This window comes from Arachis ipaensis, chromosome B6 (genome assembly GCF_059453495.1).
Source record: "Arachis ipaensis isolate K30076 ecotype BB chromosome B6, ASM5945349v1, whole genome shotgun sequence".
NCBI lineage: Eukaryota > Viridiplantae > Streptophyta > Magnoliopsida > Fabales > Fabaceae > Arachis > Arachis ipaensis.
In genome coordinates this window covers 89,679,568-89,695,225 of record NC_142441.1, presented here as the reverse complement: position 1 = coordinate 89,695,225, position 15,658 = coordinate 89,679,568, and positions in this window count along the sequence as shown.

The following is a 15,658-nucleotide window of genomic DNA, read 5'->3' as shown; positions in this document are numbered from 1 at the left end:
TTTTATATGTGTCTGGTGAAGATGTTAGCTTTTATTGGGTTTCTTTCCTGCATCTTGGTATTGTAGTTTGGGATAATATTTAATTTCTCTGATGTGGGCACTGAAGTTTAACATTTGATTTGTGACTGTGCTTTGGGTTTAGAGTCAGTTAACCTTCTCTAATTTGGTTGCATTTATTTTGTTTTGTGTCATGTGACAGAGCCTTGAGCAAATTGGTAATAGAGCAGAACGCCTTAGGATTAAATCAGATATATATTTATATTCAAGTACTGATATTGAGGTGAAAATCTAGATTTCTTCAGATTAGTTTTGCTGCTAGCATTCTTCTTGCTATATTATTTTCTGTGTTATACATCGATTTTTATTGAAGTTATTGTCTGGGTCCTAATAAACGATTATTTCATGTAATAGCCTTAATTTGCGAGAACTATATGGTGAACTCTAGATACTTGTATGCCTTTTTATCTTAATTTAGTTTTTAGGACATATTGAAGAAAGCTCAGCTTCTTTCCCCTCGTGCTATGGTTGTTGATTCAATACAAACTCTTGATCCTATTAACACTGTTAGTAGTTTTCCTTTAATTCTATTAACACTTTTCTTTTTTTATCATTTGCCAATGTCTTTGAATTTAACATTTTGTTTTGATTTATGTATTCTCCAGTGGTCAGAGCAAAAGGTTAAGTTGAATGATGCTGAGCACAAGTTAAAAGATCAAGGACGTTAACTAAAGGTTCAACAGAAAAGAATTGGTTCTACTAAAAAGACAATTCATATTTTGTATAAAAAGTTAAATTACCCACTTTCTTCAACCTTGTTTGATCCTACAGAAGATGAGCTTGGGATAAGCTCTAGTGATGATGAGGATGATAACATAAGTGATTGATGTTAGGAGTATATGTTTTTTTTTATTTAGATTAAGGAATTTTTAGTTGAATTAGTTAGTACATTTTATTTTATTCATGATATTTGACCTTTTTAAAGGCTTTTTTTATTTTAGTTTAAGTATTTTTTTCTTATTTTAGTTTGATTACATTTATGGACAAAAGTATTTTAGTAATAGATATTTTTTTAACTCTTATGGTAATTAACTTTTTCATGACTTTATTATGTGTTTATAATTTTGATGATGTAATATGAAAAAATGATTATGATGGTCTTAATATAGAAAGCAGATTGAATACAATTTATTTTCTAAAATATTTATATATTAAATAGCAAATTATTTTGTTTGAAAATTGTTGGAAATATTATATTAAATTTGTAGAAAATTTGTGTGAAAATAATTTTTTGTTTTGTATGAAATTTGTTTCAAATATGTAAATTCTTTTAAATTAAATATGTCTAAAATTTAATTGAAAAGAAATAATTGATTTGTCTAAAATTTGTTAAAAAAAATTTGTTATATTTGAATAAATTCGTTAGCAATTTATCTGAAATGAAATATATTTTTTGTTTGAAATTTGTCTAAAATAAAATATTTTTACGTTTGAAATTTGTCTGAAATACATTGTCTTTATGTTGGCTAATCTGTCTAAAATTTGTCTAAAATACATCATAATAGTTAGAAATCTAGCAGATAAATACGTATTCGAAATCTGTCACAAAATCGTTTGAAAAAAATTTTGGACGAAATTTCAGACAAAATGTAAATTAGCAACAGGGCTTTTTGGGACAAATAAAATTCATCCCACATTTGTTTGAAAGAAAAATTTTGTCTCTCATTTGTTCAAAATTTATTTCAATTTTGTCTCAAAATTCGTCCGAAAAAACCCTATTTCTAGTAGTGAGCTCTCAGAAGGAAGCTAAAAAGTCAACTATGGAGGTCAACAACAACAACAATACGGTTAATGCTAATATTGTTAATCCTCTTAATATGCTTGAACAACCGAGAAGAACATGATAAACCCCAATTTTGTGGTCAATCCTGTGTTTAATTTAGTGGATCTTATCAACTTATCTCACATTTATTCAATGAAATAGCATGGTTTTGTGAATTTTTCCTAAATTGTGCTTAAGAGTGAAAACATGCTTTTTAGGCCTTATAATTGCTAAATTTTATTCACTTTAATTCCATTTCATGCCTTGATATTTTTGTTGAGTGATTTTAGGTTTAGAAGACAAAGATTGGATTGAAGGAACGAAGAAAAAGCTTGCACAAGTGGAGAAATCATGAAGAAACGAAGTTTTGAAAATCTGACATGCGAGGCGTACGTGTGACCTATGCGTACGCATGACCATAGATCATCAAGTAACGCGTACGCGTGACCCACGTGTAGTGTGATACTTAGCATGTGACCTCATTAAATGTAATACGCTGGGGCGAATTCTGGGTCTCCAAAACCCAATCCAACTCATTTCTGAAGCTATTTGATACAGAATTCAAGAGGGATCAAGGGGGGAGCAATTAGTGTAGTGTAGAAACATGTTTTAGGGTAGTTTTCTGCTTCTCTCTTCTCTCTAGAATTAGGGTTCTTGGGTTAATTTTCTCTTTAATTTCACTCTTTAATTATTGTTTTAGTGTAGTCCTCTTTACATTTTCATGCTTTAGCAGTTTAATTCTCTTAGTTCTTCTTGTTGATCTCTCTTTTATGCCATTTTAGTTTATGAAATCTCTTGTTAATTTTCATTTCCTTTAATGCAAATTGATATTTTATGTTCTTTTAATGCTTGTTTGAGTTATTGTTCTTGATTTCTTGCATTTGGTAGTTTTAGATTTTATATTTCTTGCAATTTTACCATGCTTTTCTTTTATGCCTTCCAAGTATTTGACAAAATGCTTGGTTGGATTTTAGAGTAGATTTTTGAGGATTTTTGGCTTTGAAAGATAGATTAGGCAATATTGAGTCATTAATACCCAATTTGGATTGGTGATCTAGAGTTGTTAGTTAATCTTGTTTCCATTAACATTACTTATGGATTGGGGTTAACTAGCTAGGCATATTAGACTCTCTTCTGATGTGAAGATAACGTAATAGGCTTAACTCTTAGTAATTATTGTGATATGATTAATGACTAGGATAGAAAACCTTGATTCTCAATCCTTGCCATGAATGCCTTTTTAGTAGTTGTTATCTTTAGTTGTTTGATTTGCTTTATTGTCATTTAAATATCTTGCCATTTAATTTCTTGTTTTTTTATCAACCAACCCCCGTGAATCTCATAACCAATAATTGAGCAATCGATTGTAATTCCTAGGGAGAACAACCCAGGAGTAATACTCTCGGTTATATTTATTGGGTTTGAACTTGTGACAACCAAAAATTAAACTTTGATTTAGGGTTGTTTGTTGGTTTAGATCTATACTTCGACGAGATTCTTTTTGTGTGAAAATTCTAGACCGACGGTAACCCTCTTTCATGTTTTTGGCGCCTGATGAGCGAATATTTTATACGCTTTTTGACATCACTTTCATATAGTTTTTATTAAGTTTTTATAGGTTTTAGTGTCAAATTCACATTTTTGAATTCTACTATGAGTTTTTGTGTTTTTGGACAATTTCAGGTATTTTCTGGCTAAAATTGAGGAGTTGGAGTAGAACTTTGATTAAGAGACAGAGAAAGCACTACAGATGTTGTCCAGATCATTCACACAGATCATACACCATTCAGTTTTATTTCTGTTTTACTTTGTTTTTACTTTCAGTATGAGTCTCTAAACCTCCTAAGTTGAGGGGAGGAGCGCTGCTGAGTCCTATGAATTAATAAAAGTACTATTGTTTCTTCTTCGATCCGTTTTTGATCTATCTCTAAGATGTATATTCCGATCTTCATCGTGGTGAACAGGAGGATCTGACAAATTGGCTCTGTTCATCACATTAAGATGAACGTGCCTAACAAACACCTGCGTCTACTTGGGTTCGTGTGAGTACCTGGAAGAAACGCACGAGCCAACAACTATGTTTATACATCTCTCAGACGGTTAATCCATGATTTCATTGGGGACATCTCGAGACACCAGTTCAGCCGATCTCCGGAGAGATTAAGGTCTCCGTGGTATAGGCTAGAATCCAAAAAAGCAGTGTTCTCTGATCCAGAAGGTTCGACCTTGTCTGTGGCATTTTGAGTTAGATCGCCAAGAGAATGGACTGCTATGTGCTTCACCCTTCGTTAGATTGAGTAACCACTGCCACTAGCCACGGCCGTGTTCAACCTGTAGTAGAGGAGATCAATGACCATGAGCAATGGCTTTGATCACTTACAGCCTGCCATAAAAGAAGATCATTCACAAGAAAAGAAGACAGTAGTACCAGAGTTACTTCAGAAAGACAAAGCAACTCCAACTCCAAACTCTAATCCTATCAATATTTCAATTCCTAGCATATAATTCCTAATAGCTAACTTGTTAATACCTTCTGATTCTGCCTGACTAAGACCTGCAAGACAACCATAGCTTTCTTCTAGCCACAATCCTCGTGGGATCGACCCTGACTCGCTCAGGTATTACTTGGATGACCCAGTGCACTTGCTGGTGTAAGACCCAGAACTTTTGAAAAGTCTTTTTATGATCAAGTCTCAAATCATATAATTATTTATAGCCTTAATTTCAGAAATTATTTTATTAAAGATAATTAAGGCAAGTTTTGATTTATTGAATTTGAGATAAGTTATGATTATTATCCAATTTTATAATTATTGAATTATTTTCTATATTTAAACCACAAAGTTGGTGGTTGTGAAATAATAAAGATTTTTATATGATTTTAGACTAAATAATTAATATTTTAGAATATTGATACTCCTGTTTTGAGAAAATAAAGGATTTAATTATATTATTTCTAATTATTTTATTTGGACAATTTATTGAAAATAATTTATAAAAATGAGGAGCAAATAGTATTTTTTATACATAATTAGTGTTGGATTTAATTGAGTTTCAATTACTATGTTATTCCCAATTTTATGTGAAGTTACTATAATGCCCCTTACCCTAATTTTGGCATACCCTTTCCCCCAGTCCCCTTCATGCTGCGCAGCCTCAAAACCCCTTTCTTTACTGTCCTTGCTACGCAGCCCCTATGCTGAACCCTCACACACATTGTTCTTTGAGAAACCAATGAAGAAAAAGAAAGGGGTAGAGGGGAGGGGTTCTACGGAAGTAGAATGGGGAAGGAGGCCGCTGCCCAACCCCCGCCACCATTGCCCTAACCACCGTCGCACGAGGTGCTTCCATGGCCACAGCTGTCAAGCTCGCAGGTGGAAGAAGCAGGGATGACGCGAGGGAGAAAGGGAGCCATCGCGCTCTGCCGCCGCGATCCCCGTCGCACCCTGCGCCGGCGAGGGTTCCATCCTTGTCAGATCCGTCACCGTCCAGCCATCGCCGTCCTTCTCGCGCCGCTGACTAGCTCGCCGCCGCTGCTGTGGTGTTCGCGCCGCCGCTTCTGTCCTTGCCGTTATCGTCACCTTCGGTGGAAGAGAGACTGAGAGCTCATGTCGGAGACTGGAGAGACGTGGTCTGAGTTGCTGCTGCCTCCGTCGTGACTGGTCCGCCGGTGCCACTGTTGGGGGTTGTCGCTGGCCTACGCGCCACCGCTGTGCTCCTTGTTGCAATGCCGCCGCTGTGTGCCGGCGAGAGGGAAGCCGCTGGGTCGTACAGAGGAGAGGAGGCATAACCACACCCAGCCACCACCGTTTCTGCCGCCAAGAAACCCCGATGTGCCTCTGGTTGCCGAGAAACGGTGTGGTTGCTGCGGGAGGTCATCGCCGGAGCTGCTACTCCACTCTGCCGGTAAGGGTTTTAATTGAGGTTTCTGCCTTTTTGGATTTTGAGAGGGTTTTAATGCTGCGTGGTTTTTATAGTAGATCCTCCGGAGCTTCTGGCCGCCGCCGGAGCTATTGCCCGGCCTGTTCGAAATCGCAGTTACTTCGTTTCGCTAGTTCAGTAAGTATTTATGTTTCGGAAAGCCTCACGTTAGTATTCTGTTATGTTCGGTTAATGAATATGAGTTTTGATAACGTGGGGTCGAGTCCTGAATATTGTATGTTGCGATTAGTATTGCCATGGTTATTACGAAAGTGGCTGAGAGCTGAGGTTTTGGTTGCCGTCAGTTCGGGTTGAGGCGGAAAGGACTTGATGAGGCGTTTGAGTTATGGAATTGCGTTTTGAGGTAGGGGCGCTTTCCGAAAAGTATATTTTGTATATTTGAATTATTACATATGGATACTGATGTGAGGATGTGTATTTGGTGATTGTATCAGTCCTATGTATTGTTTGGTTGCTTTGCATGATTATGGGTGTTTGTTTAACTCGACTGTTGTGTGGCTTTGTGAAACGAAATGCTTTTGAAATTGATTCTTTTAAAAGCTTTGAGATCGAGTTTAATCGTTGGAAATTTGATTTGAGTTGAATGGATTTTCTTGAGAATGTGTAAAATAGAATACACTGTTGAATTCAGCCTGGCTTGCTTTAAATGATCTGGTTTTTGATACATGGTTGTTACTGAACTATTTCCTTGAAACTTTAGAAATGAGTTTATTCGGTTGATAATGATTTGATTTTGAAACAGTTTTCTTGAAATATGGTATCGAGATTGATTGTTGGATTTTGGCTTGCCTTTGAATTGATTTCTGGATTTTGGGCTGTTGGAAAAGGATTGTGGAATGGTTTGTTGGGACCCGGACTGGGTGGCAAAGTCTAAGTTTTAGGGGAGATGCTGCCGAAATTTCTATAAAATTCGAGTCTTTATTGAATGTTGTATGGAAAAATGATGAGTTAAAGACTTCTACTATTTTATTTGAATTATCAAGAAAAGGATGGTTCATGCTTTTGAAACGAATTATTAAAGAGGAAATTGTGATTTAGTCTTGCTTCTTAAGAAAGGCATTGTATATCTTTCAGGAGAAAGTTATTTAGAATGAAAATTATGTTTTAAAGCTGGTTTAAATGTGACAAGGGCAATGCCTTTGAATTTAACTTGAGGGTCTCAATTAGAGGAGTTTCAATGACTTTGAAAGAACCTGAATGTATATTGACAAGTTTCATTTTGAAATGTTTTGAGAAAGGTTTTAAGTACTCTTCAAATTCTAAATTCTTGCAAGACTAAAACAATTTTGAACAGTTGAAACGTTCTAGAATTTATCAGGGGGTTGAAGTTGGTTTTGCCTAAGTAAAGGAAACGGCTCTGAAAGAAGTAAATGATTACGTGACTCGGTTTGGCTTAGATCCTATTTTATTACTCAAATCGAAAAGTCAATGTTTTAATGATTTTAAATGAATTTGGTGAAATGAGTTATGCTATTCTCCCCTAAGGACTTGCGACTCTGCCGAGGAACTTTTGTTGCAAAAATCCCATTGTTGGATGGGTGATTTTGAATGTTTCAAAAGGAATCTTTAACTTTCCATGGTTTTGGAAGTTTTAGAAAGAGGAAGCCGAGAGTGGCTTGTTTAAAAGGGGAATTTTCCTTGAGTAAAAGTGGCTTATGAGTATGAGATAATTTGAGAAATAAGATCTTTAAAGCCAAGGCTAAAAAGAGTTGAAATTTGATTTCAAAGTGAAATGAATTGAGAAAATGATTTATGGCTTAAATGCCGATTTCATGAATTTGATGATTTTGAATGTGGAAGTGCTGTTTTGTTGTGAGCCGGAATGGTTGTGTATGATTATGAATATTGGCTGGTTCTAGATTGAACCGTGAGCCGGATGGCTGATATAGATGTTGATCCATGATTGAGAATGAAAACATTTATGCTGAGATATGGGTAAGTTGTGATGTTGAACTTCCACTATTGGAGATGAGAGTTTCCCTGGGAGAAAGTAGTGGCTAGCCACCACGTGCTCCAGGTCGAGACTCGAATCTCTTTTGACCCTATGTCGTAAGTGTGGCAGGGCACTGTGAAAGTCCCGAATGAGCTCGCCCCCGTAAATATTCACCAGTGAAGGTGATGGATATGGATCATGATTATGATCAAGTTTATGATGAGTATAACTCGAGTTAGGGATGCGCGACAGAGGGACAGTCCAATGGTTAGCTACCAGGACTTGTCGGGTTGGCTCTATAACCGACAGATGATATCATCAGCCACTAGGGACAGGCATGCATCATATGCATCTATGTGACATTGTTTGGGTGTGCATATTATACTTGGTGTGCCTATGTGGTTAATTGCTAATTGTTCTACTTGCAATAACTGTTTGTTTGTGCTTGCATCTTCCTATTTGTGTTTGCTACTGGGACTCTGTTGGACTATGGTGATTGGTTGATGGTTGGATTGTTTGGGCCTAGGGCCGTGGTTGAAATGAGATGAATCGATGGTTGATTTCGGTTTTGTGTTTCTGGTTTGGAATAAAATATGAAAGGCTGTTTTGCTTCAGCATAGATAAACCGTTTTGAAAAGCTTTTGAGTTTTTGAGAATCGAACGATTCTTCTTTCAGAAAATATTTTAAAACTTTACTTTTACTGTAAACCGTTGTTTTTGGAAAGGAGGCATAAGACGGTTATTAATCACTAGTACGGTTTATCTTCACGTATCCCATTACAGTTATTCCCAAAAAACCCTCTACTGAGAACCCTTTCGAGGATGATGTTCTCACCCCCCTACATTTTTCCCCTTTCAGGATATGGCGCAGAAGTTACGAAGAGTTCATTTAGTTGTTGTTGAGATGTTCTGTATTGCTTTAGTATATTTTTGTTCCCTCGCCTTTATCTTGATACATTCTGGAAGAGGGATAGGGATTGTATTGGGTAATGCTTGTAGTATTATATGTATATACATATGGATGTACTCTTTATGAGTTTTGTAAGTTGTATGGTATCTATGGATGTATGTTATCGGATGAAAGTATTTTTGGGAGCGGTATTGCGGTTTAAAGTTTCAAACAGGCTCATATTTTAGTATTAAATAGTATAAGTGTCGTCGTAATGTCCGAGCTATCAGAGTGGCGCAGCCAGAAGCGTGAACTTTAGTAGTTAGGGTGTTACATTATGGTATCAGAGCAGTCCTTCCTGTAGAGCCTGAGTAATGGACTGACTATGCTTCAGTTGCATACTCTGAGTGTTTGTCATGTAATAGGTCTTGTCGAATGACGAGAATTAGAGCTTTATGCACATGACGATCTATTGATTAACATCGTTAGTCTTGCATTGCATAATTCTTGGTATTAAGTTTGGCCGGCTTAATACTAGTGAATTATGTACGTGAAAGCACTGATGAGTTATCATAGATGATATGCGAGTTTTGAGTAAAGCGAATCGTGGGTTTTGGGAACGATGGAAACTATTTCTCGAGGCTATTCAGTTGTGTGTCTTGAAATTCTATTCAAGTCGACCTGTTCTTTCATATCCTAACTTGAAGTTCTTTTTTGCTACTCCTCTTGAAAAGTAATTGGATGTTTCCACTCTATTTCTTTATTCATATGCATTATTGTTTGATCTCAATTGCATATGCTTGTTTGGAATCCTTGTTGCATCTGTCCTTTCTCTGTTTGAGTTTTTCTTGGTTCACGTGTTCTTTGACATAGCTTTGAACCTGTCTTAATGCGCTGTGCCTTTTAACTCCTGGTTCTGAGTCCATTTTTGAGAAATTGTTGATTTAGTTTTTCTCTTATTTGACAGTGATCGCAGCCAATTATGGGATTTTATAAAAATTGCTGTTGATTAGATATATACTTATCTATATATGAAACTTTGAGATTTCTTATACAGTTTAACAACTATTTATTTCTAATGCCTCGCCTGTACTTTTACTGGTTTACTGAACTGTATTTACTTTAAATACAAATTTACTTTCTAGTAATTTTACTATAGTTCCAATGCACATCTTTATGTGATTATGTATTCGAGTACTTTTCAAAATTTTGGAAAGAAAGGATTTCTCGCTTTCATCCCGGTTGAGTTTCGTTTGATAAACTTTACTTAATTCATTTTGATTTGAGTTTGATTTAGCATACTACATGGTTTATGCCATTATTGTTCTTTTGAAAATGTTGGACTCATGACCTTCTTATGAGAGAACTCGTTCCTCCTTAAGCTTTTCACCTCTATGAATGTCATACGTGATTTTGTTTTTAATTATACATCTACCTTTTGGGAACACTACAATCAATCTCAACTTTCCTTTCTCTAGTGAATCTCATTCTTATATGAGTCAGTTTGATTCGTTTCAAACATAGTGCATCATTCATCCTCTCATTGTCTTTACAAGAGTTTTTAGTCAAAGATTTATTCTTGGAAAAATTTCTAATGATTGGGTTGTATTTTCCTATGACTTTTGTATTCCTTTGAATCAATTGAAAGCTTATTTGATGTCTCATGCCTAGTGGATATTTTTTGAACTATCTTGGTTTAAGATCCTCTCTTGCATGGCTTGACTCCTTTTTAGTACATCTTAAACTTCTTGAATGTTCTTCTGAGATGGTGATTTCAAGAACACTTTTGGAGTCTTGTTTTGAACTTTTAAAGAAGTTTTGAATTCTCTTTGAAGAAATATTAAACGGAATTTGTTTTCTGTTGCTTGATTGAGATTGAAACCATTGTTTGATTTTGACGAAGTTAATTTAAAAGTTGTCATGCGCTATTTTAAATGAAGTTTTGAAAAGCTCCCTTATTTAGTGGAAACCAGTTCATTTGTAACGCACCACTTGTTTCCTTTACCAATTTATAAGCAAACTTTTACCTCGGATTTTCTTTCTAAATAGAGTTTAACTTTCTCTTTCGACCTCGCTAAGATTTTATACACGCTTGTTTGAATATGGACTTCGGAGATTTTTGAACAAGCATTTGATTTCTCTTCCGAGTTTTATGATTGCTTTTGGTTAAGTTGTGCACCTAATTATCTTTCTAAAATATTTGAGGGGATATTTTAGCCTTTAGCCAAACTTGTGAGCATCTTGTTTTTAAAACTCTACATAATCTACTTTGACGTGAAATTGAACTAGAGCAAAGCCACGTTTATGCTTTTGTTACTCTCTTGAAGGATGTTGTTACTTAAACTTCTATCTTAGACTGCGAAGTGGTTTTTCCGCAAGTTTTTGACTCTTTCATCAACAATGTGTTCGAAAGTATTTGTAATCGTGCTCTTGAGTTCTGTGAGCTTTGTCTTGGGTTCGAGATATTCTTTCCTGTAAACCTCTTACTTCTTCGACTCAATGTGAATTTGTTTCGAACTAAGGCGCTGGTTCTCTTCTTATTGGTCTTGTTGAATTTCTTGGATCCAAGGGTTATCTTTAAAGTTGTCAATTGATTTATTTCTAGCAAACTTCATTGCTCGAGCATCTTTGTTTATCTGGGAATTGGATACATTCTCTTAAATCTATGAGCATTATCCTTGATACTGTTTCTCCTTGCTAGAATCTTGTATCCTTCTGAGTAGACTCGAGAATTGTTTGATATCACGTGTGACTTGTAGACGTAGTAACGCGATGCGTTAGTTCTTTAAGACGTGATATGTGTATACGGAAGTTGAAGCGGTAGGTGTGCAACGTATGAGTTGTGGGTGTTTTGTTCCTTGCGAACGGGTTTGTGGTTGTCAGGCTTGTGATCGAGTATGGGGATTGTAAAGTACTTGATGGAGTTGGAAATTTGAAGCTTTGAGGTTGATGTGAGATTAGTGTGCGGATGTTGAGCACGTCGTTTTAACCCCATCCTGTTTTATAGCCTTTGATGCTTTGCCCTTCTATCACATGATTGACCCATGTTATCTTTTGCATTGAACCTACCTTGTGACGTTTGCTTTGCAATCACACTCCTACCTTTACATCCTTATGCTTATGACAATCAAAGTATTTGAAAATCGTATATATGATTATATTTTGAGATATTTTGTTTCTTCCTTAAATCTGTTCAAGGGTGAACTGTTATAGAATTTCTTTCATTTTGTATCAATTTTCGAGGGCGAAAATTTTTATTAGGTGGGTAGGATGTAAGACCCAGAACTTTTGAAAAGTCTTTTTATGATCAAGTCTCAAATCATATAATTATTTATAGCCTTAATTTCATAAATTATTTTATTAAAGATAATTAAGGCAAGTTTTGATTTATTGAATTTGAGATAAATTATGATTATTATCCAATTTTATAATTATTGAATTATTTTCTATATTTAAACCACAAAGTTGGTGGTTGTGAAATAATAAAGATTTTTATATGATTTTGGACTAAATAATTAATATTTTAGAATATTGATACTCCTGTTTTGAGAAAATAAAGGATTTAATTATATTATTTTCAATTATTTGATTTGGACAATTTATTGAAAATAATTTGTAAAAATGAGGAGCAAATAGTATTTTTTATACATAATTACTGTTGGATTTAATTGAGTTTCAATTACTATATTATTCCCAATTTTATGTGAAGTTACTATAATGCCCCTTACCCTAATTTTGGCATACCCTTTCCCCCAATCCCCCTTCATGCTACGCAGCCTCAAAACCCCTTTCTTCACTGTCCTTGCTGCGCAGCCCCTATGCTGAACCCTCACACACATTGTTCTTTGAGAAACCAATGAAGAAAAAGAAAGGGGTAGAGGGGAGGGGTTCCACGAAAGCAGAATGGGGAAGGAGGCCGCTGCCCAATCCCCGCCACTATTGCCCTCACCACCGTCGCACGAGGAGCTTCCATGGCCACTGCTGTCAAGCTCGTAGGTGGAAGAAGTAGGGATGACGCGAGGGAGAAAGGGAGCCATCGCGCTCTGCCGCCGCGATCCCCGTCGCACCCTGCGCCGCCGAGGGTTCCGTCCTTGTCAGATCCGTCACCGTCCAGCCATCGCCATCCTTCTCGCGCCGCTGACTAGCTCACCGCCGCTGCTGTGGTGTTCGCGCCGCCGCTTCTGTCCTTGCCGTCATCGTCACCATCGGTGGAAGAGAGAGAGAAAGAGAGCTCACGTCGGAGACTAGAGAGACGTGGCCTGAGTTGCTGCTGCCTCCGTCGTGACTGGTCCGCCGGCGCCACTGCTGGGGGTTGTCGCTGGCCTACGCGCCACCGCTGTGCTCCTTATTGCAATGCCGCCGCTGTGTGCCGGCGAGAAGGAAGCCGCCGGGTCGTACAGAGGAGAGGAGGCATAACCACGCCCAGCCACCGCCGTTTCTGCCGCCAAGAAACCCCGTTGTGTCTCTGGTTTTCAGGAAACGGTGTGGTTACTGCGGGAGGTCGCCGCCGGAGCTGCTGCTCCACTCTGCCGGTAAGGGTTTTAATTGAGGTTTCTGCCTTTTTGGATTTCGAGAGGGTTTTAATGCTGCGTGGTTTTTATAGTAAATCCTCCGGAGCTTCTGGCCGCCGCCGGAGCTGTTGCCCGGCCTGTTCGAAATCGCAGCTACTTCGTTTCGCTAGCTCAGTAAGTATTTATGTTTCGGAAAGCCTCGCGTTAGTATTCTATTGTGTTCGATTAATGAATATGAGTTTTGATAATGTGGGGTCGAGTCCTGATTATTGTATGATGCGATTAGTGTTGCCATGGTTATTGCGAAAGTGGCTGGGAGCTGAGGTTTTGGTTGCCGTCAGTTCGGGTTGAGGAAGAAAGGACTTGATGAGGCGTTTGGGTTATGGAATTGCGTTTTGAGGTAGGGGCACTTTCCGAAAACTATATTTTGTATATTGGAATTATTACATATGGGTACTGATGTGAGGATGTGTATTTGGTGATTGTATCAGTCCTATGTATTGTTTAGTTGCTTTGCATGATTATGGGTGTTTGTTTAACTCGACTGTTGTGTGGCTTTGTGAAACGAAATGCTTTTGAAATTGATTCTTTTAAAAGCTTTGAGATCGAGTTTAATCCGTTGGAAATTTGATTTGAGTTGAATAGATTTTCTTGAGAATGTGTAAAATAGAATACACTCTTGAATTCATCCTGGCTTGCTTTAAATGATCTAGTTTTTGATACATGGTTGTTACTGAACCGTTTCCTTGAAACTTTAGAAATGAGTTTATTCGGTTGATAATGATTTGATTTTGAAACAGTTTTCTTGAAATATGGTATCGAGATTGATTGTTGGATTTTGGCTTGCCTTTGAATTGATTTCTGGATTTTGGGCTGTTGGAAAAGGATTGTGGAATGGTTTGCTGGGACTCGGACCGGGTGGCAAAGTCCAAGTTTTAGGGGAGATGCTGCCGAAATTTCTATAAAATTCGAGTCTTTATTGAATGTTGTCTGGAAAAATGATGAGTTAAAGACTTCTACTATTTTATTTGAATTATCAAGAAAAGGATGGTTCATGCTTTTGAAACGAATTATTAAAGAGGAAATTGTGATTTAGTCTTGCTTCTTAAGAAAGGCATTGTATCTCTTTTAGGAGAAAGTTATTTAGAATGAAACTTATGTTTTTTAAAGCTGTTTTAAATGTGACAAGGGCAATGCCTTTGAATTTGACTTGAGGGTTTCAATTAGAGGAGTTTCAATGACTTTGAAAGAACCTGAATGTCTATTGACAAGTTTCATTTTGAAATGTTTTGAGAAAGGTTTTAAGTACTCTTCGAATTCTGAATTCTTGCAAGACTAAAACAATTTTGAACAGTTGAAACGTTCTAGAATTTATCATGGGGGTTGAAGTTGGTTTTGCCTAAGTAAAGGAAACGGCTCTGAAAGAGGTAAATGATTACGTGACTCAGTTTGGCTTTATTACTCAAATTGAAAAGCCAATGTTTTAATGATTTTAAATGAATTTGGCAAAATGAGTTATGCTATTCTCCCCTAAGGACTTGCGACTCTGCCGAGGAACTTTTGTTGCAAAAATCCCATTGTTGGATAGGTGATTTTGAATGTTTCAAAAGGAATCTTTAACTTTCCATGGTTTTGGAAGTTTTGGAAAGAGGAAGCCGAGAGTGGCGTGTTTAAAAGGGGAATTTTCCTTGAGTAAAAGTGGCTTATGAGCCTGAGATAATTTGAGAAATGAGATCTTTAAAGCCAAGGCTAAAAAGAGTTGAAATTTGATTTCAAAGTGAAATGAATTGAGAAAATGATTTATGGCTTAAATGCCGATTTCATGAATTTGATGATTTTGAATGTGGAAGTGCTGTTTTATTGTGAGCCGGAATGGTTGTGTATGATTATGAATATTGGCTGGTTCTAGATTGAACCGTGAGCCGGATGGCTGATATAGATGTTGATCCTTGATTGAGAATGAAAGCATTTATGCTGAGATATGGATAAGTTGTGATGTTGAACTTCCACTATTGGAGATGAGAGTTTCCCTGGGAGAAAGCAGTGGCTAGCCACCACGTGCTCCAGGTCAAGACTCGAAGCTCTTTTGACCCTATGTCGTAAGTGTGGCCGGGCACTGTGAAAGTCCCGGATGAGCTCGCCCCCGTAAATATTCACCAGTGAAGGTTATGGATATGGATCATGATTATGATCAAGTTTATGATGAGTATAACTCGAGTTAGGGATGCGCGACAGAGGGACAGTCCAATGGTTAGCTACCAGGACTTGTCGAGTTGGCTCTATAACCGACAGATGATATCATCAGCCACTACGGACAGGCATGCATCATATGCATCTATGTGACATTGTTTGGGTGTGCATATTATACTTGGTGTACCTATGTGATTAATTGCTAATTGTTCTACTTGCAATAACTGTTTGTTTGTGCTTGCATCTTCCTATTTGTGTTTGCTACTAGGACTCTGTTGGACTATGGTGATTGGTTGATGGTTGGATTGTTTGGGCCTAGGGCCGTGGTTGAAATGAGATGAACCGATGGTTGATTTCGGTTTTGTATTTCTAGT